This window comes from Protopterus annectens, chromosome 15.part0 (assembly GCF_019279795.1).
Source record: "Protopterus annectens isolate FY-2018-M chromosome 15.part0, PAN1.0, whole genome shotgun sequence".
Classification (NCBI taxonomy): Eukaryota; Metazoa; Chordata; order Ceratodontiformes; family Protopteridae; genus Protopterus; species Protopterus annectens.
Window position 1 is genome coordinate 177,195,665 of NC_056749.1, and position 25,638 is coordinate 177,221,302.

The window sequence follows — 25,638 nt, forward strand, 5'->3', positions numbered from 1 at the left end:
TTCTCCCCCACTCCATAAAACAGCATATCATAGCATTCATTTGAAAGTCCAAGTGCAAGGAGTAAAATTAATAATCAACTAATAGATAAAAACAGCCTTGATGAAATAAGAACTCTTACATCTCTATCTGCCCCATTAAAACAGCCAGCAAAGTCCCCATCTGCCCTCCATAGCTGTAATAAATATGCACTAACCAATACTGCAGGCATCAATGGCAGGAGGATATCCCATAAAATGTTATTTCTATGCCACGCATGCATTACAGATCAGATACTTCTCATCAGAATCAGAGAGAAATGCAGAAACAATTAGACAGGGACACTTGATATATCAATACTGTTGACATGAGTCCCTGACAGAATAACAGAATGTGAATTAATGAACATTTTTCTGAAATAAAGAAGTATACTATAATTCAGGTTATTCTCATTACTTAAGTGCAATTCACCATCTATTTATCAAGAAAAAAAGTTAATTTTGTATATGCAAAGCCAAACTGGATTTATGCATTACATTTTACTTTGACACATTAGTTCACCAATCCTGTCCTGGTCTGGACTTACTATAAAGTAACAAATTCAGAAACAATAATCAGACAGGGACCATTCAGGACACTTAAAATGTTAGTATTATGTTAACTTCAGTCATTGACAGAACAGGAGAATGAGAATGTTTCTGAAGTAAAGAAAATGTCTACATTATGATTCTTAATTTCTTTCTATTCATTGTCATTATATAAAGTACAGTTCTTCACTACCTATTTCTCCACAAAGGTAATAGTGTAAAAAGCCATTAAGCCACACTAGTATACTGATATGCATTACATTTTAATTTGACATCCATCAGTCCAGTCAGTCCATCCAGTCCATCATACCTGTCAACTGTAGAGATTTCTACGCAATGTCCAGATTTTTGCCTATTTTTTTTTTTTGTCTGTTTCTCATAACATTTATGGTTTTCTGGCAAAGCACTGATAATTAAAGTCACTAAATAATGATAGACACATCCTATTTTTCAGAAAATGCATGCTAAGAAAACCTGTTAATTCTAGTAGATTGCAGCTTTCTGTCCTTTTAAGAGCAACATTACAGACTTCAATCACCATCCTTCAGAAAATGCATGCTATCACAAATCCTGTCTGATTTTATAAAAGTTATATTTAAAATCTGTCCCTATTTATTGTCCTTTGACCCACCACCATTATTGTGAATGCAAAGTCACTAACACCTAATGACATACACTGACTTTCAGAGTTCACATCCTTCAGGAAATGCATGCTAAACAAAAATCCTGTTGTTTTAGCAACCTTCTACAGTTAGAAAAGCAATATATTTTTAAATCTATCCCTGTGTGCTGGCTTTTGTTTCACTTCCAGTTTCACCTCCATTACTATGAAGCAGCCAGACACTATCTGCCCTGAAGGAATGGTCATCTATTCATGGTCTGTTGGACTCTCTGCTAGTCTGGACTTCTTAGATTGTCACAATAAAACTGGAAGTTCAAACACATGAAATGAAGCCAGCAGCAACTAGCAACAAGGTTGTCAAGTGCCAAGACAGAACCTTTTATTTATTTATTTAACAGTTAAGCAGTACAACAGTGCATCCACAACATATGATTTATTTAAAAAAATAATAAATAAACACAGCAAAAGCAAAATTGCTCTGCTTATTGTAGGCACCAAAGATAAAGCCTGAGATTGCCTTTACTGCTTCTCCCCTCAACCTGAGCAACAAATCACAGGTCTTTATGGCAGTGCATACATGTGATGACGCAGAGGGAGTAAGAGGTGCACTGGAGGCTCTCTGACATCCACGTGGAATATTATTTTCTATTACTTTCTCGTTACATATATACACACATATATATGATAGGATCATAGGAGGTTACCAGGCTAATGGCCCTAGGGCCCTTACAAACCTAGTCAAGTACAACACCTGTTCCCAAGAATATTAAGGCATTAAGCGGAACTAAGTCAATAACTACTGCTCCTGTCCAAGAGGGACACAGGTGAAACTCCGAGAGTGAATTTGCGATTTCCCATCCAATCATCCACATTTTGCTTAAATTGGGCCAGCAAGGGGGTCTGCTTCACCTGAATTGGAAGTTTGCTCCAGAGGAGAAGTAACCTCTGTGAGACATATCTGTCTCTCCAGCATGCCCTGTTGATGTCACATACTAGGTTGAGTTCCCCAGAGCGAGTGCATCTTATACCATTTGATTTACAAATGTGCAACATTTCCAGTAGAGCAGGATCTGAGATTTGTTTATATGAAAGGTAGGGGTCATGTCTGAGTAGTCTGTAAGCAACAGTGATTTCAATCTGTCATCGTATAACATATGCTAAAGACCCTGAATTTTCTTTGTAAAAAAACATTTGAGGTCATTCCAGTTGCAGCAGGTGCTTGGTAAGGTACATACTAAGGTAGCATTGTACTCGGCTATTGGCCTAATGAGTGAAGAGGATGGGGGGGGGGGTTGTTCTGGATGCAGTGCCCTTACTTTTGAAGTGGAAAATGTAGAAAGCCTTTCTTACCACTGTGGAGATGTTGTGGTCAAAGAAAAGGTTGTTGTCAACTTGTGTGCCCAAATCTCTCACCACTGATTGCATGCTTAGGTTGTTGTTATTAATGTGGTAACCTGCAGGGATGTCGTCCTTGCTGAAGAGGATGATAATGTATTGTTTTGCATTGAGTTTTAGCCCACGACTTTGGCACCAGTTGTTTAAGTCCTTGTAGGATGTTGACATCATTTGGGGACTCGATGACTGCACCCAGTTTGCAATCAGCAGCAAACTTTATCGGCCAAAGGCCTTTTGTTTAAGTCTGTACATTTGAGAAGTAGATTCCAAACAGTAGGGGCCCCAGCACAGATCCATTTGGAACACCACTGGTTACAGGTCTGCTGGTGGAGGTAGAGTCACCTATTTTGACTGTGTGTGCTCTATTAGTGAGCCAGTTTGCAACCCAACTGACAATATATGGGTTGATCTCCAGATGGGTGAGTTTATCAATGATGCCTGAGTGGGGGAATAGTGTCAAAGGACTTGGCCAAGTCCAGGTAGGCCATATGCATGGATTTGCCTTCATCCAGTGCTTTGGTGACTGTCTCAAAGAAGTCCACTAAGTTCCAGAGGCAGGATCTCCCTTTAACAAAGCCAAACTGGGTTGGGTCTCCTATATCTTTGTTGATAAGGTCCATGATTATTCTTTATAGGTTCATAGATTAGTACTAAGCTAACTGCCCTTGTGAGCCATTTTAAGCCTAGCCAATTATCCCTTGTGAGACTCAAACCCTGCACCTTGTGCTTGCAAGGCAAACACCTTAACCATTAGGCGAACCTCCCAACCCCCCTTTTAAATTATTTTGACATGATCTGTTTCTTGTGAAATCATATTGCTCATAGGTTCATAGATTAGTACTAGGCTAACTGCCCTTAGCCTTGCAGATTAGGCTGGTCAGGCTTATGGGTCTATAGTTCCCAGGGTCTGTGGAGGATGACAGTTGCTGTTTTCCATTCAGCAGGAACAAAACCAGTGCTTAGGCTGTGGTTAAAAACAGTACCCAGCAGTACAGCTAACTCCTGTTTTAATCCATTTAGAATACAGTCTGGGATCTTATAACATCCCATAGAGGCTGTGTTTTTGGCTTTGGAGCTCCTTGGAGGTACTAGGTGGAGGGCAAGTCATAGGGATACTTTGGTGGCTATGCGGTGAGGTTAAGGGCACCACATATACTGAACCTGCAGAAGTAGAAAGCCTGCTAGCTAACATGTTTAGTGAAAACTTCTCCACCCTATCCTCACCGCAGTTCTGCACAGATCTGGGTTTTCCCTTTAAGGTTTCTGACATAGCTAAAGAAGGTCTAATGGTTATCCTTAGTGAAAGAGGCTAATATGGATTCATAGTTAGCTTTAGAATGCCTCGGAATGTGTCTTATTTGCTTGTTTAAGCAGAGGAGGGAATGCTTTCTGTTCAGAGACCGTTTCTTCCTGCTCTTGGACAGAAATTTCTTTCTCTCATTGTATAACCTGTTAGTGGCAGATGCCCACCAGACAGGCTTGTCCTTTCATGAGGATCTTGTTTTGATCCTATGAGGTATGGCTGAGTCAATACATTTGTACAGATGTTTATGCAAAGCATTGGTGTAAATCCCAGTATAGGTGTCCATGCCATCAGTGAGAGCAGGGGCTATGAAGCTATTAACGCTGTCACGTATTAGGTTGTAATTAGCTCTGAAGAAGTTTTTTAGTCTAGTTGCTGCTAATGGGGGTCAGATGTTATTGTTACTTCTAATGAGACTGATTTATGATCAGACCTCACTAGGGAGGGCCACACACATGGGGTGGTGCAGTGATTACTCATATCAGTGAGCACAAGATCCAGAATGTTTGGGCCCCTTGTGGGGTTTCAACCAACTGGTCCCAGAGCATTGGAGTTGATGAAGTCCAAAAACCTTTAAGCAAGTGTGTTATTGCATGTATAATTTACCCAATCTGTGGTAGTTAAAGTCATCTAAAACCTGGGTGTTTGATTGTATCTTGAGTGATGCAAGTAGATCCCAGTATGCAGTGCGAGTATCCTGGTTCATGGATGGGGTCCTATAACTGCCAATAACTTGAAGAGGGGTCTTACCTACAGCCAATTGGACCTGGATTAGTTCAAGGGAATTGTTTTGTTTAACAAATCAAGAGGTGTATTTATCTTTGATAAAACTGATCTTTGGCACTTCACCTCCTTTAGTTCTCACACTTTCAGTCTGTGGTCTGAATGTATGAAAGGCATTATAACCCAGTATGGCTGGAGTGCTTTCCATGGCCTTAAACCAAGTCTCTCTGACTGCACAGATGTCAGCATCTTCTAAGGTGAGGGCTGCTTCCAGTGAGTGCAGTTTTAGATACCTAGCATTTAGCAGCATAACCTTGAGTTTGCTTTTCGAAGATCTTTTTTATGTCAGGAATTTTGTTGTTGTCACATTTCCAAAAAAGGCACTATGGGGGAAGGAAAGAGCCTTAGGCAGTAACTGAAATATTAGAGGTGACAGATGAAGACCATCTCTGGCAAAGCAGCGTAGTCTATCTACCATGTTATCCCAGGCTGACAGGTACTGCACCCCCTTAGAATGACACCAGAAACTAAGCCAATTGTTGAAGTCAATCATCTTTTGTTTATATTGTGGTAACATCTTGGGTGAAGGTACTATGCTGCTCATGGCTAGGGACATACCTTCCTGAGACACACATTCAGAGAGCTCAGTCATGTCTCTTCATATAGTCCAGTGAGGTATGTCTCAAGTCTTTCACACCATCATGAACTATGATGGAGTCATAATGGTACTTGTGGAGAGACTTGAATGTGTATGTGATCTGGTAGATCCTGGCACCCAACAGACAGCTGACCGTAACCTCCTTGTCTAGCCTGCTGAGTGTGACATCTGTGTGTCTCACTATAGAATCACCTGTGACCAAAAAATTTGGTTTAGATGTGCTTTGCCTTAGGCGCTTGTTTGGTGAGACACTTGTGTTTGTGGTTTTGTGTGTGTTAAGTGCTGTAGGTACTGTATTAGGTGTAGCATGTTAGTGTTTCGGAGGTCTCTAGTGTTTAGGTAAATTTCTGGTGAGTACCTTCATGTATGATGGTTTATGTGTTGAGAGCATGGTTTGTGCAAGAGGTGTAGTATGTGGGCTGACAACAGGTTCAGTGTCACTGTTATGTGAATGAGAGAGCAAGGATTCCACACTCTTAGTGCAAGTGCATCTCTCACAAATTGAGCTTTAGTGGGTTAGGAGTAGTGAGTTGTCAGTGTACATTAGGCAGTAGCCACACTGTTTCAGGAATACCCATGCCAATCAGGCTGGCAGGAGAAATGGAGGACAATTGACCATCCCATCCATAATACCAGGTGTAAATCTGCTTATTTTAATGAGGAAGGATGTGGTTTAATTGGAGGCTTAATGCTGGATCTATACTATTTGGGCTGTCAAGGGGTATGAGACAATTAGGGATTCAGTTAAAGTGGCAAATACTGTAGAAAGCCCAACTGAGGTGGTCTCCGAGCAACTAAGCACAATTTAAGGAACTGCACAGTTGGAGCTCAGGCAGCTTGTAAGGGAAAATAAATCGACTTTAGCTTTTTCTTCTGTAACCACCAATGGTTACCTCCACTACACTCTGCTGCATGCAGGTGTGCTATGTGCAAATAGATGCCTCTGATTGCTCAGATGAAGAGAGTAAAGCAGTGGCTGGTCAACAAACTCTGTGGGGCTATGTTAAAACAAGCACAAACCCACACAAATGTGGGGCTTATGTAGCAACTGTGAGAACCCTTTTTTAGAACAAGTTAAGCAATTTTCAAACAAGCTGGCCAATGGAAATGCTCAATACTGAGCATTATTCCAACAATCTCTAACTAGATGGGTCCCTTGGTTTACCTTTGAAGCTCTGATGTCGAACACACAATGTAATGCAGGGGGGCAAGCCCCCTGCACCCCCCACACCCCCCTACTTTAATATTCTAACTCCGAGGTCGCACTACAGTGGGGAAGGGGTCCATTTCCCGATCCCCACTATAGTGTACTCCGCACCCAAAATGCCGAATCTGCAAAGAGCGAATGTCAATGGTGCATTCACTCATTGCACATTCAATGCATTTTTATTTGGCTATCCGAAAACTTGAAATCGTACTTCCACACAACTGTCTTTTAAGAATGTGTGTTTCAACATTTCAAAGGTAAACCGGGTCCCTTGCTACAATCTTCTGCCACAGGGGAGCAGGGAAACCTCTTAATGTAAGATGGCTGGTTTTAGTGCTCAGATAATGCCAAACAGTCTAGATTCAGCAAATCTAAATAAAGCCTATGCTATAAAATACACAAATACTAGAAAATACAAAGTGCAGGAAAAATAGTCTCAAACAGCAAAACAGTTAAAACAACTAAAAAAACAGTAAAATTTAGGTGGCAATTCAGTAATACACAGTTGAAAATTGCAGTACAGTGAATAAAAATACTTATTTTTCTGTAGATTTCAAAAAATGCCTTGAATTTCATTTGAATTCACTACTCCAGAGATCAAAGAGAGCACACCAATCCTAGAGCAGCTCCTGTAAACTGAGCACCAGCCTTTGCAAACATGCTGCCTAAATACAAGCTAAGTTTGACATTTTTTAAACAACCTGGCCAATGCAAATGCTCAGTACTGAGCCTTATTCCAACAATCTCCAACTCAGATGGGTCCTTTGCTACATTCTTCTGCCACAAGGGTGCAGGGAGCCCTTTTAATCTAATATGGCTGGTTTAAGAGGTCAGATAATGCCAAACAGTCTAGATTCAGCAAATCTGAATCTAGCCTATGCTATAAAATACACAAGTACCAGAAAATACAATGCAGGAAAACAGTCTCAAACAGCAAAACAGTTGAGAGATTGAAACAGCAAAACAGTTAAAATGGCTAAAAAGCAGTTAAAAGTAGACAGCAATTTAGTAATACACAGTTTAAAGGTGCAGTACGGTGAATAAAAATAACATTTTTCTGTAGATTTCAAAGTATGCATTGGATTTTGTTTGGGAGAGCTCGGAGAGAGCACAGCAATCCTAGAGAAGCTCCTGTAAGCTTACAACCAAAAAAAAAAAAAAAAGATTTATTTCTTCAGTGTGGATTGTGCCGTAAACAAGGCAGCAAGCCAGTACCCAGTGTGATTGCACACTTCACCCCATCCTTGCCATGTTATTGACATATAAAGCAAAAACAACACATTTTGAAAACTGCATTTTAAAAAAATGTTCAAATGTGAGGCCTGTTCTAAAGTGTTGGTAGACTTCTGAATCTCTCTGTTAATATCATGGGCGCCGGAACCATAGAGTGAGGGGGGAGGGGTGCCCCCCTCACTTTTGCAATGTCTCGTCCCAGGTGCGCAATTGCATCAGCTTTGCAATGTCCCGAATGGGCGCCTGTTTGAATACATGTTGCGGGAGGAGGATTTATTTAGCAGGTAGATTTCTTTATGGACTACAGGATTTATGAGCAGCAATACAGGATATCATGGGAGGATTTCTTTACAAACTGCAGAGCCGCGGATGTGGATTCAGATTCTTTCAAACTGCCATTCAGGCAGAGTGGTGTGTAAGTACAGAGAACTGATGTGGTAGTAACTGTTCTGTCTGAAATGTGTGTGTGTGTGTGTGTGTGTGTGTGTGTGTGTGTGTGTGTGTGTGTGTGTGTGTGTGTTGCGTATCTGTGTGTATGTAATTCTACCTTAACCACCATGCTGTGGGGGTTCCTAGTAGAAAACATAAAGTTGTTAAGGAAAAACTCAACACCTACTTGACCACAGTGTGTTGCTGGTAGCAGTGACACCAGCATGGTATATTGGAGTCCCAAATGAAGTATCCTTTCACTAGTATACGTCTTCATGTAACAAAGTAATTTCTTCAGTCAGTATTTCAGGGGATACATGCCATAATATCAACTAGTTTAGAATCATTTCAAAAAATATAAGCCATAATTTGAGAAGCATAAAATTGAAGAAACAGTACTATAAAAACAAAGCACTAAAATGGTATATGTGGTTCTGCAATGGGACATTGCATCTAACAGAATTCTGACAAAGTAATTACACTAATGCCAGTGTCATATTACTTCAGAGACAAAAAATAGTTGAGTTTCCAACAAAAACAAGCATTCCTATTACTCCAGGTTTATGTGACCTCAGGATTAGCATATGTAGTTAGTTAATAGCATACAAGGGGGTAAAGCTAGTTACCTGTATCAGTATAGAAGAATGTGCTTAACTGCACAAACTTGTTTTAGTATGTTTTCTATAATTATTTTGTATTTTGCCTTATGAGTAAATGTTTTTTTCATTCTAAGCTGTGCAAAATGCTTTTCAAGTTTGAAGATTTCTTCATTTCTTAAGGAAAAAAAAAACATTTCAGACATTTGCCCTGCATCTTAAGGAAGGTTATCAGTTTGTATTAAAAAAAAAATCAGTGTTGTCTTTAAAGGTACACAAAATGTATACTACCCAGTGAATACAAATGTTTAATTACCACATCTTCGCTCTTTACCTTTTAATGAAATAAAGCTGAATTTCTATATAAGCAGCTATATAGTTTACTGCCGCTGGTCTATTTTAATAGGTATAGAAGTAAAATAATGGAAATGCTAAAATTAGAGTACAATTTTTTCACTTGGAAAAAAAACAACATGGCAAACTTAGGAGATGAGGTTTAACAGATCGAAATTACAACTTTCATAGTATGCAAACTGAGTTTTATCTAATGAATCCTATTTGTCATACCCCAGTTGCTGCTCATTCTGCAATTTCATGTTCATCACATTTTAGTGGTAATGCTTGCAGTCAGCTCATTATCTGCTATATATTTTGTTGTTTGTATTTAAGAAGTGAAATGCTAGCACAAATTGATAAACATCTCAAAATATCCATGGGGTGAATGTTTTCTTTTTTTTCTTGCTTTAGGTTTATCTAGTTTTTAATTTTTCTATGTTGATTTTATTTATGCATTTACAGAACTGTGTGTGTGTGTGTGTGTGTGTGTGTGTGTGTGTGTGTGTGTGTGTGTGTGTGTGTGTGTGTGCGTGCGTGTGTGTGTGCGTGTTTATATACCTCTAAAGTGTCATTACAAGAAACATTTCTCATTTTGAGTCTTAAAAAGTCTGTGCTCCTCATTGTTCCACTTGAAATATCTGCCAAACATTCAGTGTTAAGCATTTATTTAAACTGATCTCCATGGTTAATAATACTGAATCATATTAATTTACCAAATAACTGTTTATAAGTATAAAGTAACACATTTTAATCATCCTGTGAGCTTCCTAGTTGAAGTTAATAAGCTGCTAATAAATATTCCAAATCGTGTCCATTTGTTCCACCTTCTGGAGATGAAAGGTTAAGAGCAATGGTTTACATGATTATTTTAGTGTGTGTGTGTGTGTGTGTGTGTGTGTGTGTGTGTGTGTGTGTGTGTGTGTGTGTGTCACCTTGGGTGCAGGTAAAAAGAGCCAGAGGTCCCTAGCCACCATCACTTGTGAATTTATGCCTCACCTGTTTGTTTTGTTTTATTCCTCATTAAATCTCTGGTTTTCAGGAGCAGTAAAACAAAACCTTTTATGCTAGCAATTTTCTAAGTTTATAAGATCAGTATTTGAAATGTGTCCCTATTTTGGGGCTGTATTCCCCTATTACTGGCTTTGTTCTGTATTTTTGTGCTAGGAGGTTGAGAGCTATGGTGATAAGTGAGAACTGAATTCACTAAATGATAGCCATTTAAGTTTGTCTTCCTGTCTTTAAGGAAGCTGGTAATTTAACTTAGTGGTATGTTGTTCTGACTGTGGTGCACAGGATTCTGGGTTCAAGACTGGGCAGTGAAATGTACAGTGGTAACATCATTTTATGCAAGCAACTTTCCAAAATTATACAAGCAATATTTAAAATGTGTCCCTGATGTTTGCCCCCCCCCAAGTGAAAATAAGTGCAAGAAGCTGTGCAACATGCCTATGGCTTACACTACTGTGATTCTGTATTTGTAGATATATATATATATATATATATATATATATATATATATATATATATATATATTGTGTGTAGAAGTAGACTGTTATCATGGAAATGTCCTGAACAGGGCAGTTTTGTCATTATTGGTGCATGCATTTTGCTTCATTGCCTACTGGAAAAATGTTCAAACAATAAATTTAAAATGTGCTCTAACTTAAGTCTAACAAGTGTGCTGTATTATACAAGGAATATAATTTAATAAAGTCAGGAAGGTATATAAAAGAACGCATGTATGTTTCTTGTTTTGCGCACAAGGGGCCACTGATATGAAAACATCCCAAAGGTAATCTTTATCCACCACTGGCCAGATGCATTTTCTTTGGATGTGGTGTGGGTTTTAATGCTGTTTCAATGAATGTGAGTTTCAAGGGCAGAGAAGTTTTAATGCCAAGTCAGTTTTCATTGTGAGACAGTATTGCTTTGTTTAGCAGATATCTGTTAGTGTTTGCGCATTGTGCTATAAAATGTAAAAAAAATAAAATCCAGAAATGCAACTTGGATTTAAGGATGGGCAGTAGAAAATGTACTTCAAGATTGCCCCTCATGCCACTAATGGCTAGAGGCAGTTCCCAAATGCTGCATCCCTTATATGGGTCCCCTCAAATTATCTATAGAATGATCACAGTTATTCTCACTAGGGCTAATACACAATTATCAGCCATGGGATAGGTAAGACCAATCAGAAAATGTTAATTCAAGAATCAAGCACCAAAAGGGAATTGGCTAAGCTTAAAAAGTCCTCCAAGTGAACTTATATTGTGGAAGTAAATAGTTATAAAATATTGTCTTTTTTTAGATCACTAAGTGCCCCCCCCCCCCCCCCAGTCTTCAACAGATTCCGGCGCACCTACTTAATATTGTATGTGTGTCTATATATATATATATATATATATATATATATATATATATATATATATATATATATATATATATATATATATATATATATATATATATAGAGAGAGAGAGAGAGAGAGAGCCCCTTCAGAACCTCAAAGTTTTAAAACTTTGAACTTCAAAAGGCCAAGATAATAAGATTGGAGTTTTGAAACTCTGAACATTTTAAATGGAAATCACAGTACAGCACGGAACAGGATATTTACTGTTTTCCTTAATGTAGTATGAGCTCAGAGTGGGTATATTTATTTAGCAGGGGGAGTGGAGGGTGCAGGGGGGTTGTCCCTTGCAAAAATGTAAAAAAAAAACATTTTTTTTTTGAATTTTTCTTTATTAGGTTTTTCACTGATCAAATGTAAATGTTTTATCAGAGAATCCTAGAAGTGCAGAAAGTTTGAAATTGTGTTATAGCTTTCAGATGCCACCACAAATCTTAGTAAAGCTCTGTGTGTGTATTGTAACATAGTCAGGTTGATCAGAGGTGATGTCATCCTTTAACCAGCTGAACTCTTTGGAAACCTAGCAGAAGCACTTCAAAATCTGACAGGAAAGATTTCTGACCGAATTTATATCTCACATATCCACACAGGCAGTGAGTGAGATTCAGTCAGTCTGAGAGAGTGAGACAGGGAGACATCATCTGGCTTTTGCTGTGGTATGACACTTGGCGCAAATCAGCCTGCCTTGCTTTACTGAGTAGTCAGGGAACAGTAACTCTTTAGTTAGGACAGTAACATCTAGTGAGAACAGTTTAGTATTCTTTTCTATAATTGTGAGAAACTATCGAACTGCATTACTTTTGAAATTTCTGTGGTTGAACTCTGTTGTTTATTGTATTCATTATTTTCTTGTTTTCTGTTTTATTATTTCTTATTAAATATTTTTCATACCTTTTGTTGCAAACAAATGTCCTACACTGACCGTCTCAAAAAAACTCCAGCTTTACTCTGTAGCATATCACCTACTCCAGGGGATCTCAGCCTAACATATAAAGCTATGTCAAACCCAGAGCTGTTGGACATGCTACACCTAAAGAAATCCCAATCCCTCCAAGCCACATGCTCTAGGGACCTAAACCTTGTCACCACAATAAACAGGACATGCTGGAGGGATAGATTCCTGTCCCAGAGACTTCACATACTCTGGAACAGGCTACCTACCCATCTATGTCAAGCAAAGTTCTTTATTAGCACTCTTCAAGAAAAATCTTGATGAGTGGATGGGAAATAGGAAATATACCCAAGGATCACTTCTGTGTCTCTGCTCAACAGTGGCACAGGAAAATAACTTTCTTGGGTGGCATAAGCCAGGGAACCTTGTTGGCAAGGCTTACATAGGTCCTTGGGCCAATAGCCTCGTACCTACTTATGAACCTATGTTCCTTTAGAGAATGCTTTTAACATCTTGAAAGTATTTATGCTTATTTTGCTGATACTGTGGCCACTCCTGAAAGCCTTGCTGCTCTGGCCACACTCCATTATTATTATTAATTGTACACAGTATAATTGGGTACCCTTTGTAAGAGCCTTAAATAGTTGACTGGTATGCCTGATTACCTCTGAATCTGGACAAAAAGGGGCACAGCTACTAAATCTATGCCAACTTTTCCAGGTGTGTATGTATGTGTGTAAAACTAAAATATTCAAATATGTGTGTCAGCTACTGGGAACAGGGACACAGAACTCCAAGGTGGTCAGTGTGAAGTTTTGTGTGGGCCTGGAGAGAATAAGAAAGTACAGCCCCAAATCTGGGGAGTGTTCTCTGTGTGCTCTTAAGGGAAATTGTGCTTGGTGCAAGGAGCTGCATCTGAAAATACTGTGTGAATCTGTCTTTACTCTTAGTGACTGTCCCTCACCAGTCAGTGGTGAGGATTGAGTTCCCTTGATTGCTTGCCCGGAGTAGGGACAACATCACAGAAGTTATCAATAAAGACATAGGAAAGCTGCAAACACTGGACCCATTTTAATTTGCTTTCATCAAAGGCAGGTTATGTCTACTCAACTTAGTGGACTTCGTTGACAAAGTCACAAAAGCAATGGATGAAGGAAAGACAAGGGCACACTGCCGACCGTGATCTGGCCAAAGCCTCTGATACAATATCCCACTCTTGCATCACTGAAAAGTTTGCTAAATTAGGAATAAACCCATACGTCATTCACTGGATTGCAATCAGGCCCACAAAAAGGGTGCAGGAAGGTTCATATGGGGGAAGCCACCTTCACAAAAAGACCATTCACTGATAGGGTCCCACTCCCACAAGGCTGAGTGTTGAAGACCTTCTATCTGGCATCTCTGAAGTCAAAGCAAATGTCAAGGGTCTATGGTTGATCAAGTTTGTGAATTACTGTAAGCTGGGAGCAGTCACTGAATCCCCAAAAGATTCAGCGATCCTACATGAGGGTTTAACCCCACACAAATAACTGGGTCAGAGTTATGGACTAAAGATAAATGACAAAAAGTGCAATATTGTGTCCTGTGAAAAAACAACTGCCCCACGCAAATATCACATTGACAATAAATAACACTGTGACATGAACACACGTTAAGTTTATTATGACAAGTGTAGATGAATGAACAATATTTATATAAGTTTTATGGTCTAGGTTATAGTTAAGAATATTTATGTAATTTTTTTTTTAAACAAACAGGAACCTGGCAAAGAAAACTAGAAATCCAACAATACGATCAAAAGCAAGCCGAAACAAAAGCCCACGGACTGTAACAAATTGTTGCAGTCCATGGGCTTTTGTTTCGGCTTGCTTTTGATCGTATTGTTGGATTTTTTTTTTTTTTTTCAATAAAGCTTCATTTTGATTGGATGTTTTGGATCAGGGAGGGGTATTTAAAAATGGGCTTTTTGACCCTATGTTCTGAATAAGGCCACAGTTGTTTTTGGCTGAAAGTGCTTAACTTTGAGGACAATAAAAGGATTATTTCGTAGTGGCATTCACCGTATGTTCCTCTCACAATGTTATTTATTTTATTATATTTTTTGTTGCACTGGAACTTGAGGCATAGTTCACAGTTTTAGTTATTTATTGCACATTGTCAATAGCCTAAGAGTAGAACCAGTACAGTGATCACAGAGGTTTCTTAAAAAAGAATACTGTGCATAAAGCACATGTCCTTCAATGACTGCCTCAAAACCCTGTTACTGTCCTCGAACTCATACAAGTTACTGAGAGCCAACCTATACCTGGCTTATACAGTATCCTCAGGACCAGTAATTATAGTCCTATACCACAACTGATAACTGCAAGTCTTATGGTACTAGGAACACCTGCTCCAAGGACCAAAACCTCTTCTGCAACATAAACAGAAACAGAATGGTTTGGAGAAAAAGGTAAATATTTCGGTATATACCACTTCTCAGAACATTCTTCCCATCTACATAAAACAAAAGCCATCCATGTCTCTCTTAAAACATAATTTAAGCTAATGGATGGGAAATGGGAAACCTACCCCAGGGCTTACCCCTACCCTCCTAATGAACAGAAACAGTCCTTAAACACACTACCTTACAGCAGGGAACAAAAATACACTGAAGGTGTGATCATAACAATTACTCCTTTACAAATGAAAATTATTTAAATAACATTATGGTAAGGATAGTTAAACACATATCGAGTAACATAGCTAGGCTTAAAATATCTCACCAAAGATGACAACCTAGTATTAGCTCATGAATCTATGAACCTATATCAATTCTAGTCATAAAAACCATCACTAAATAGCAGTAAAAATGAATAATAATCAGCCCTGTGGCAGAGAGGAATGAATCCCTGATTGTACCCTAGACGGCCTGTGTTCAACTGATAGGCACTGGCAGTACTGGACCGAGGAATATGAGCATGAGTGTCTGATGTGGACTTGCCCATCCTTAGATGAGGAAGGCAACCTAGGCTGTCCACATTAACAGCACTAAGAGGCTGGGAAGTTCAGTATTTCTATCAGTAGACTGCTTGGATGTGTGGTTGCATGTACTTAGAAGTGTGCATGCCCCTCCCAAGGCTGCCATGGGGTGGTGGGGTTTAGGACACACTCCGTCTCATGGTATGACCCTACACCAGCATCCTCAATTTCCTTACCAGCCCTGGACATAGGTCAGGATGAGTCTGGGGAAGGCTAAGGGTAGGGGTTTAATAGTCCCAGTGAAGAAAAAGAGAGAAGTTGGTAGAAGCTTACAAGCCACTGCAGAAAAGAAATGGATAATAAAATGTAAGTTACTCCTAAATGGTAAAAAACTAAATTACTTTGTTACTGATTCATCTTGACAATTCAATATATAGTTCCTTATACCATCTATGGGAAACGTATATGTTGAACAAGTACCACAAACTAAGATATCATGGGCAATTAGCAGTTATAACTTGAAGGCCAACCTTAGTAGCAACAATGCTATATCCAGTACCAGTGCAAAACTGAGTATCCTATATAAATCTAAACCATTTTTATAAGAACAAGTTATGTAACCAGTAAGTAGAATACTGTTACTTCCAAGTCTGTCGTATGTTTCAACAATATTAACCAACATTCATAAAAAATATTAACAAGTACAGCAAACCTATAATAAAAAAGCTAGATTTGTTACAACCTCCTTAGCAAAACTCATCAGTGTGTGGCACTACAAAAATCCAAATGGCTACAACTACAAAGCTGTCTCATCTAATCTCAAAAGAAATTTGTACACAACATTGTGTATAAACCAAACTAATGCTGCTCAGTCATGAAACCTCATAGAAATATATAATCCAGACAGGTCTTTAAGATTGTTGTCTCAAAATATTATTAAAGCAAAAGCAAATAATAACCATAGTGACTAATTATACTCAGTAGCAATGCCAAACTATGGAACTATATCAACTCAGATACCTGATCTGAAATAAACAGAAGTTCCTTCAAAGTAAAACTTTCTAACAAAGTCTGGGCTATGTCTGTGTTCTAAACAATGATCCCCTCCAAATATAAATCTTAGATTGTTGCAAACAATAACTGAGCTTCTGTGAGCCCCTGAAAACCTTTTCCTCTACATTTATGTCACCTGAACACTGGGTGCCTTCTAATATTTAATGACTGTATATGGTTTATATAGAAAAATATACCATTTATAACATCCACTGTATAATGTTCTATTTTACACTAACCGCCCACCAAGTGACACTTTCTCTCATTATACCCAAGTCCCACTTCACCCATATTTCTATTTCTTCAACACCACATCCCACACCCATTACTATGTTGCAATCTTTATCATATATTACTATGTTACATTCCAGTTTTATAACATAATAAGCAAATTTGTATATATGTTATGTTGTAATAATCCTAACTTTGCATTACATGACATTTGTGCTATATACAACATAATGCTTTGTTGTCTTCCAAACTTTTATATAATACTTGCAGAATATAAATTACTACAATGTAGCACAGACAGTGATCTTTTCAAATAAAGTAGCATATTTATATAAGATATGGATGAAAGAAAATCTGTACATACATTAAAAAGCAGCAAAACCTTCACTCACTCATGCAGCCATACAAGGAAAGATAAAAAACAATTTGCAATGGTTTCAGATCCTAGTGCACCATCTGCACTACATAAAAAACAAAAATCAGGAAAATATAGAGTTTATATAAGTATGCTCATCATTTTCTACATGAGTAAGAGAAAGTCATAGTTGCAACAGTATGCTCTTAGAAGCATATAGTGATTAGCACAACGTGTGTAAAAAAACTCATTTACTACACTACAAGCACTATATGTGATAATCGGTATTAGTTGCCGGTATCTACAGAAGCAGCATGTTGTTTTTAAGGCTAATCCCAACTAAGAGAATGGGGTAAAAGAAAAATAGCTAATTATGTATGCAAAAATTATATATGTAAATAAATAAATGCATATATACAGGGCTGGAAACTGTCCACCAGGCAGTACTGAAGAAGCTAGAATGGGCTGGATAATAACTCACATCTACTCTGTACACTACATTAATCTTTCACAACCACACTCTCAACAGAAGTTCACAAATTAATATTATAACATGCTTATTCTAAGAACATATATATATATATATATATATATATATATATATATATATATATATGTGTGTGGGTATGTATGTGTGTGTGTGTGTGTGTGTGTGTGTGTGTGTATATATACATATATATATATATATATATATATATATATATATATAGATATATACCAAAAATAAAATAAAATGAAGAAACGCCACAGAACCAGAGAAACAAAGTTTTAATGAGCGCTTTCGTCAGCAATTGCACTTGACTTCATCATGAAAGCGCTCATTAAAATTTTGTTTCTCTGGTTCTGTGGTGTTTTTTCATTTTATTTTATTTTTGATATATATATATATATATATATATATATATATATATATATGTATGTATACATACACACATCTATATGCACACATATATATTAACCCACAGCCACAAAATAGCATCAAATAAAGCCCTTATCCATAAAACACCTCTCTTGGTGTAACAAAGCACAGAAACAACCTGCTGTTTCCCGATTCCTGATTTTGACCCTTGCATCATTAAGATTTCTAGTGTGTGTGGATTTTTGACTTTGTTTTAGATTAGCATCTGTCCTTTCATTCTTTTTAAAATTTCTTTCTACAAGTTGAAGTTTATTATGTCAACTTTTGAATGAAATGCTTTGAATATGTCCCTGTGTGAAATGTATATTTCTTCTTGATGCAAACCATGAGTGCTAACTTCCTCCGTGTTCTGTGATCATTGTAATCAAACTGACCGGAACGTGCTTCTGAGGCAACAGGGATGATCGGCTCACACCCAGCATTAACAGATGGTTACTGAGGTACAACAGACTGTTAGGAAACATGGCATGATCGGTATTACTTCCTGGGGACAGTTTGCAGTTTAGTCCCCATGTTTTATTCATGTCAGTCAGTCCATGCATTCTGACCAGTTCAGGAAGAATGATGTCCTCAGTGAATCTACCTTCATACCTCAGTCAGTTAGCTTATATATAAATTATCATATTTGAACTTATCTTGTGTTGAGCTTTCATACATTCGGAAGTTCTCCCCAAGCAATGTGAGTTTTATCTTTCTTCTCACAAACTTCGCACACATAGTGTATATTGTCTCTCACAATACCAAAAAAAAAAAAGGCTTAAATGATGGTAGCTCACAGCTTCTTGTGTGAAGATGGTAAAATTTGTACAACCCAACACAAACTGTTGTGTAATGAACTGTTACCATTCTGGTCTGGGGTTTATCATTTCAGCTGCAAATTGCAAAATGCAGCAGCATTCCTGAGTGACTCCTTAAAAAAACTTTAGTGGTTAATTGGTCTTACTTTATTAACATGTGAATATATAGAGATAGATGTTAACTTTCACCATAAACTGAGATCCAAATGTACTATTTATGGAACAAAACGTTTTCTGTAGCAGTAATTAATTTAAACATTTTATTACATAATTTATAATTGAACATAAACTTAGCTTGAAGTGGCTAAACCATTAACAACTAATCAAAGCAGGATCCTCTTCACCAGTGTACACATCACTTATGTCACAGACACTTCTCCAAAGCTTGCAGTAATTGCAAAAATGCTGCTGTTCACTGCCAGCCAAAGCACTAACATTTCTTCTTAATTAGAAAGTTAATAGAGCAAGTATTATCTATTATGAAAAACTGGGAGACAGAAAACTAGTGACCAAATCCCTTAAATCTAATGGATATATTTGAGAGAGAAATATGTTGTCCCATACTATGTCCTGAGGTGAGGCAACTGTCCCCAGAAATGTGTGCCACCCATCCCAGAAAGGAAATAACCTGCTGAATATTGGGTACAGAAATGTAAACCATTTAAGTGACAGAAATAAAGGTGTGCCCCACACTACACCATTACAGTAATGACAGTGTATGCCTCATGACAATTACAATCAGGATGACAAAGCATTATTATAAGTGAGATACAATGCTGTGAGATCACTGAAGTCTTGTCGTAGGAAAATGACACACTTTCACATTTCACCAGGAGTCTGTCCTTGTCTTCCACAAAGGTAGAGTTAATCCTGCAGTACAAACTGATATGTCTGTTCTCACTTACTATATGTGGAGGTCACAAGCTAATATTACACTGTTTTAACCTTTAAACATATTTGCTATAGCTAGGGGAGATGCACATACATACATTTAATAGTCACATTTAAAGTGTTGTATATAAAATAATGTCAACAGTGTGTACACCATTTAAATATGTAAGTTATACAAAGAAATACTGTTTCAGATATCTGATATTTAAATGTCTCTGCCTCATATGAGAACTATATTCCTGTTCTTCCTCTGTGCATTGAAATTCTAAAGCAGGAATTCATAATGATCCTTTTCAGGGGGTGGTGGAGAGATGCTACTAACACAGTAATGTTAAATGTTTAGCATACTGAGTAGTTTATAAAGATGGTATGGCAGAGTCACACAATCTGGTACTTTCCAAGACTTTTTTTTTTTAGAAAAAAATCATTCAAGCCTGACATTCTGTGCCATAAGGTCTGGAATCTGGAACAACAGGAACACATCAACGCTTTCAAGTAGGAATGCTGATCCCTTTCCTAAGCTATGACCTAGATCTTCCTCCTCCTCCTCCTCATCCTCCTATATTTGTCATAAGTTACCACTCTCATTCATTTTTGTACTTGGGCACAGCTGGCTTTATCTGGGTCAGGTGGCTGGGGATTTTTCACATAAACGTCAGTCCTGAAATCCAGTTAGCTAAGAAAATATATTTGTTTTAATATATTGCTGAAACTGATTAATCTAGTTCTGCATGGGATTGCTTTATGGGTCAATGGACACATATACTACACAGCAGTTCTGCATTGTGGGAAGCATTACTCTCCTTACCAATCAGAATGTATACTTGTCATACAGAACAGCTGATATCTGTAGTGAAAAGCACTGTTCCTTCAGATATTCAAGTAGAATTTCAAGACATCTTATGGAGATGAAGACATCTAGCATATATGAAAAATTGTAACAATGTGAAATAATGCATCACAGAACAATACCCTCTGCAGTGTAACTACAGCTGCACTGCAAGGTGATGTGCTGTGCAGATTTAATGTATAGCATGTGTGCAGCAGCAAAAAATCAGACGCTACATGGAAAGGATAAACTGCGATGCAGTTCAGTAAGCTGAATACTGTGACAGTCCCATACAAAACATTCCTTTCTTTAAGAACAAGTAGAAATCAGCTGGCATAAGGGTAAGGAATCTGATTAAGTCACTTATGAACTGTCTGAGATAGTGAGCTAAGTCAAGTCACATGGCTAACACTGTCATCAAAGATGATGCATCTGCTGTAAGCCAGCTCTTCTTCTGCAGGATAATGATTTAAGGATGATTTAGAGAACTTTAATGAAAGGACCATCCCTTGGCAAACTACAGGGACTGAAATATATACACCTGTGGTAGGAATATGGTGGTAAACCATCTATCTCCAGCTGGGAATGAGTAGGAGAGTGTATGCTACACAAGTCTGTACTGATGGATGCATATCTATATTCCTGGTACAACAGGAAAACAGAACTACAAGTAAAAAAAAAAGGCTCTGTCTTCCATACATATGACTGGTAGATGGCTGCCCCCAACATCAGCACCAATATTCCACCCGACCAAAAAATGAGACTAATCTAGCCCATAAAACACCCCATGCCCACAAGATTATGTGCAAAGAAGACTATGGACAAATAAATATGTTGTTAAATTGACCTGAGTAGTCTGCATAATTGGAATATAATGGTCTGTGCCTAATACCAGTTGGGTACTGTAGCCAATATACATCCCTCCAGAAAAAAAAAAAACAGTGGCAATTATTTGTGTTTCTGGTATAAACAATACGGAATGTTGTTGCAACCACAGGAACAACGATAATTTAGAACTTAAAAGTAGTATAGTTTGTAGAAGCTCATATATAAGGTTTGTCACAAGAGCTTGCCAAGATTTTTGAGCATTCGTTACATCCAAAGGCTTTATTATCGTGCCGTGATTTAAATGGAATACTGGTATGTATTCCAGCACTTTAACAACTAGCTGTTAGCTGATAGGTCAGGGACTAGTTAAACTTTCCTCATCTAGAAGGAAACTGCTACCTCCATTTCAGTCAGGCATACAGAAGAAGATACTTAAATGTAAGTAAAAAAAACCCACAAACGTTTACAGATTTAATTTGTCTCTGTCAACATGTTACCTCTTTGATGATCTTAACGGCAGAAATCTGATACCGCATTCAAACGTCTGAAAATAAAATGTTTTCTATATGTGTGTGTGTGTGTATGTATGTATATATATATATATATATATATATATATATATGTTTTATATACGTCTCTCTTTCTCTCTATATATATGTAAAGGTAAAACTAATTTTCTGAGTAGTTTTCATTATGTACTCCACAAACACACACACGCACGCACAATTAGACACGTGTGTGTGTATGTATGTATACATACAGAGAGAGGCTCATACACACATACGCACACAAGCTTAATACATAGGTTAAACTCATTTTCATGGCAGGTTTCATACCCCGCTCCACACACAGACACACACACACCTGTGAAACTAGCTCCCCTTTCCCTGATAGATGCTACACTAGTGCTCCAGGCACATCCTTAGTCACATTGCCTTGCTGCAGCCAATCAGAAGACGTACAGCTGGTCAGCTACACCTGACTGAGAAGTCAGCATATGATCGGAGCTTTAACAGTCATTGAATATGATGAGTAAAAAGTGCAATTTGTTCATATTATTAAGGAAGCATATCCCGCAACAAATTCTCCCGCTGCTGACTAGCAGTCTTAGCCCACTGCAGACTCTATTATTATATTCCACCTCCAGATTCTCCCTTTGGAGTGAATCAAGTCTCTGGCCTGGGATGCAGTCATGGTATGTTCCGTTATATACTGACCAACTAGCTAACTAACTGGCAGCAGTCAGTGTGCAAACCATGCAAAAGAAAAAGGAACTCAGAACTAGAAAATACTTGATGCTTAGAAACATGCAGCATCAACATCAGCGCCTTCGCTGGTGGCTAAAGCAATATCCTTACTCTAGTTCTCACAGTAACCTTTTTCGTTTAACCCTGAAATGTTAATTTCTCCTTCAGTCAGAAAAAACACTGCTGCACGTTAAAGGGCATACAAGCTCCAGTTGGAAAACTGAATCAATTAAATCCACACACAGCATCTGCATCTCTGCAAGTGTATGAAATCGGTGATGAAACTGATTAGATTCATGGCAATACCCTTTGCCAGAAGCAGCAGAAACTAGTAGACAACACATGGAAAGCACATAAGATTGCAACATCCAGAAAGGAATTGTGATTTGAAGCATTTAGATGAACTCCTGAACCCATCATATCCCCATTGTTAACATTGACCCCCCCCCCCCCCAAAAAAAAAAAATCTAGCTCACTCGTACTTTTGCACAGCACTGCTTTCAGCTCTGTGCAGAAAGAGGCTCAGAAGCTAAGAGACTCAGTAGCTATGTGGAGCAACCCCTCCAACCCCCACAGAACTTCCCAGCCTGAGTTGGAGTACCATCATCATCTGTCTTACCTGCTGCGGTCGAAGCTGATGAAAAATGAAACGGCTCAAAGCAAGCCCTGCTAGGTCGATGTACTCTTCATGGTGCCAGTGGGCAGCGGAGGGGCAGATCGAGTAGATGCGTGTGGCGGTGCTGCTACTGCCGTTGCTGCATGTGTTTGCCTGGAGGTTAGCCTAACCGTTTCACTCTGCAGTGTGAGCAAAGCGCATGCGGGCTTTAGCTCGTAAAGGGACCACCACCCTGCTCCCCCAAACACATAAATACATTAAACCGCCCACTCGTAGGCTGGCATGCACGCAGTTATAGTATAGTGTGCAACCTGCACATAAAGCAAGCTCTCAACTACCGGGCAGGAGCACCATTCATCAAAGCTCTCCTGTCATGGCTGCAGGACTCCAAATGTGTGTATGCATATTACATTACTTAAAACCAACCGTTACCCTTTACAGAGAATTTACTAATCTAATTAAACTGCACTCATAAAATGAAAATGTTTTTCACCACAAATCATGCAGCTTCCGCCCTCATTACTCAAGTAAGAGATTGTTTGCTGTAATGTAAAATTAATCATATGGCAAAATAACTTAGCTCATATTATGCCTCTTATCTACAATCTACTGGAATCTTAAGGCCCGGCAGGATTCTTGTGCGCTCTGGGTCCCATTGAAGTACATGCACAGCATTCATCTCAACCTCTTAGCACAAGAAAGCTAGATAAAAACTAAAATAATGGGCAAAGCCCCCAAAATAGGGACAGGTTTTAAATATTGCTCTTATAAACTTTGAAAGTTACTATAATAAGTTTTGGGTTATCATGCATTTTCTGAAGGGTATGAAGTCTGAAACTCAAATCCAAGTCATTATTTAGTGTCTTCAATCCAGAAAACCACAAATTTTATGAGAAGCAGACTAAAAATATGAGGCAAAAATCTGGACAGTTGAAAAGTATCACATACAAACACATTAATTTTTTCGTGACGCCTGCAGTGCTAACATACCAAAAATGTATTCATGTGCACTGATAACAGGTAATGCGCAATCTAATGTTATAGGAAACAGCAAGACTGTGGAGTTTATGGGTTCAGTTCTAATCCCCAGTTATTTTCTGTATGGAATCTGTATTATTTTCACCTGTGTGTGTAGGTTGCCAGTGGACACTCAGATCCACCCCCCATACTATGCTGGTTGACTGGCTACCTCTAACCAAGTGGCATCAAGAGGCACAAAGAATCCGTGCCACTTCATAAATAAATAATATCACAAAATATTAAGTACGAAGAATGTATTTCTACAGTGCCATACGAATTCTTGTAGTACGAGTGAGGTTTGAAATAATGACAAAAGGAGCATCTTGAGTTGAGTATATTGAATTTAATATTCTGCTGTTAAGACCTGAACTTGAAAATAGCCAGTATATTCACATTGGGGGATGATATTATGGTAAATTATTTTAGTGGAAGTGCATTAGTCATAGACTTCATTAATTTACATTACTATTTAATAATCCTTTAGGAGAGCTGGTCCAGGACACCCTTTCGAGTTACACCCCGAGACAAATAGCAAGCACACATGGGGGGGGGGGGGGGAGTAAAATGTGCAGAAAAGTAGGACATTATGCAGTAGTTATAGTAAGAACAGTATTTCCAAATGGCAAGCAAAAGTGTGGGGGGGGCATGTAAAATGTGCCTAAAAGTAAGAAATGATGTAGTAGCCAAAGTCAGGACAGTATAAACAGTACTGTATTTATTGTATTTTGTAATCATTTATTTATCCAAATGACAAGCACTTGACGCAGTACTCACTGTATTGAAATGAGTACATTTATGAGCATCTCTTGGAAACTTCAACACTCAAAAAGGACAGAATGTTTAGAACTGTGCAAACTAATATTTATGGTGTAGAGGTATAGAAAGAATGTTTGTGTGAAATTAATGCACCTCTAAAAACAGTGTTTTACATGAATAAATGGTAACAGTTGAAAATAATGTGTCACCTTCCTGTATGTATCGGGTAGCATTTTTGAGGGTTGAATGTATTTTTTAAAATGATAGGTGGATGATGGGACAACAACAGTATGTTTGAGTACAAATGTAAATTTCTGGCTACCCCCTGTGCCGTAGCCATACTCCGACCAGTATAAACAGTACGGTATTTATTGTAATTTGTATTTATTTGCTTACTTACTCATTGTTAACGAGGTAAACACAACAGGTGCAACTGGCTTCTTTTCTGGACTGACTGGAACCAATTATAAGTTAAGTAAAGACAAATGGAGACCGAGAGACTCAAAACCTGACGTACTACTCAAGTGCCCCTAATTCATCAGGGACTTCCAGCATTCTGCTACCTCCCTCCTAAAATAAGGCCATGGTAGATTTATATCAATAAGAACTTTTATTTGTTAGTAAATACTGATAACCATTACAGCTGCAGAATTATTTTACTTCAGAAAATACATGTTAAACTTTCTAAGGTAATGATACCACTATTTAAACACATATCCCTAATAAAGAAGCTTTTTCCTAATTATCTTTTGCTTTGTCCCCAATTTTTGAG

General features: G+C 38.1%; 1 protein-coding gene across 2 annotated transcripts in view; it reads right to left on the minus strand.

Annotated features, from left to right (window-relative positions):
• Positions 1-23,398, minus strand: part of LOC122790096 (wiskott-Aldrich syndrome protein family member 3-like) — a 995,086-nt gene extending 971,688 nt beyond the window's left edge. For both annotated transcript variants that reach the window (XM_044057665.1, XM_044057666.1), the window contains exon 1: positions 23,094-23,398. The gene's annotated coding sequence lies outside the window, so the exon portion shown is untranslated. The remainder of the gene's footprint in view (positions 1-23,093) is intronic.
• Between the last annotated feature and the right edge of the window lie 2,240 nt (positions 23,399-25,638).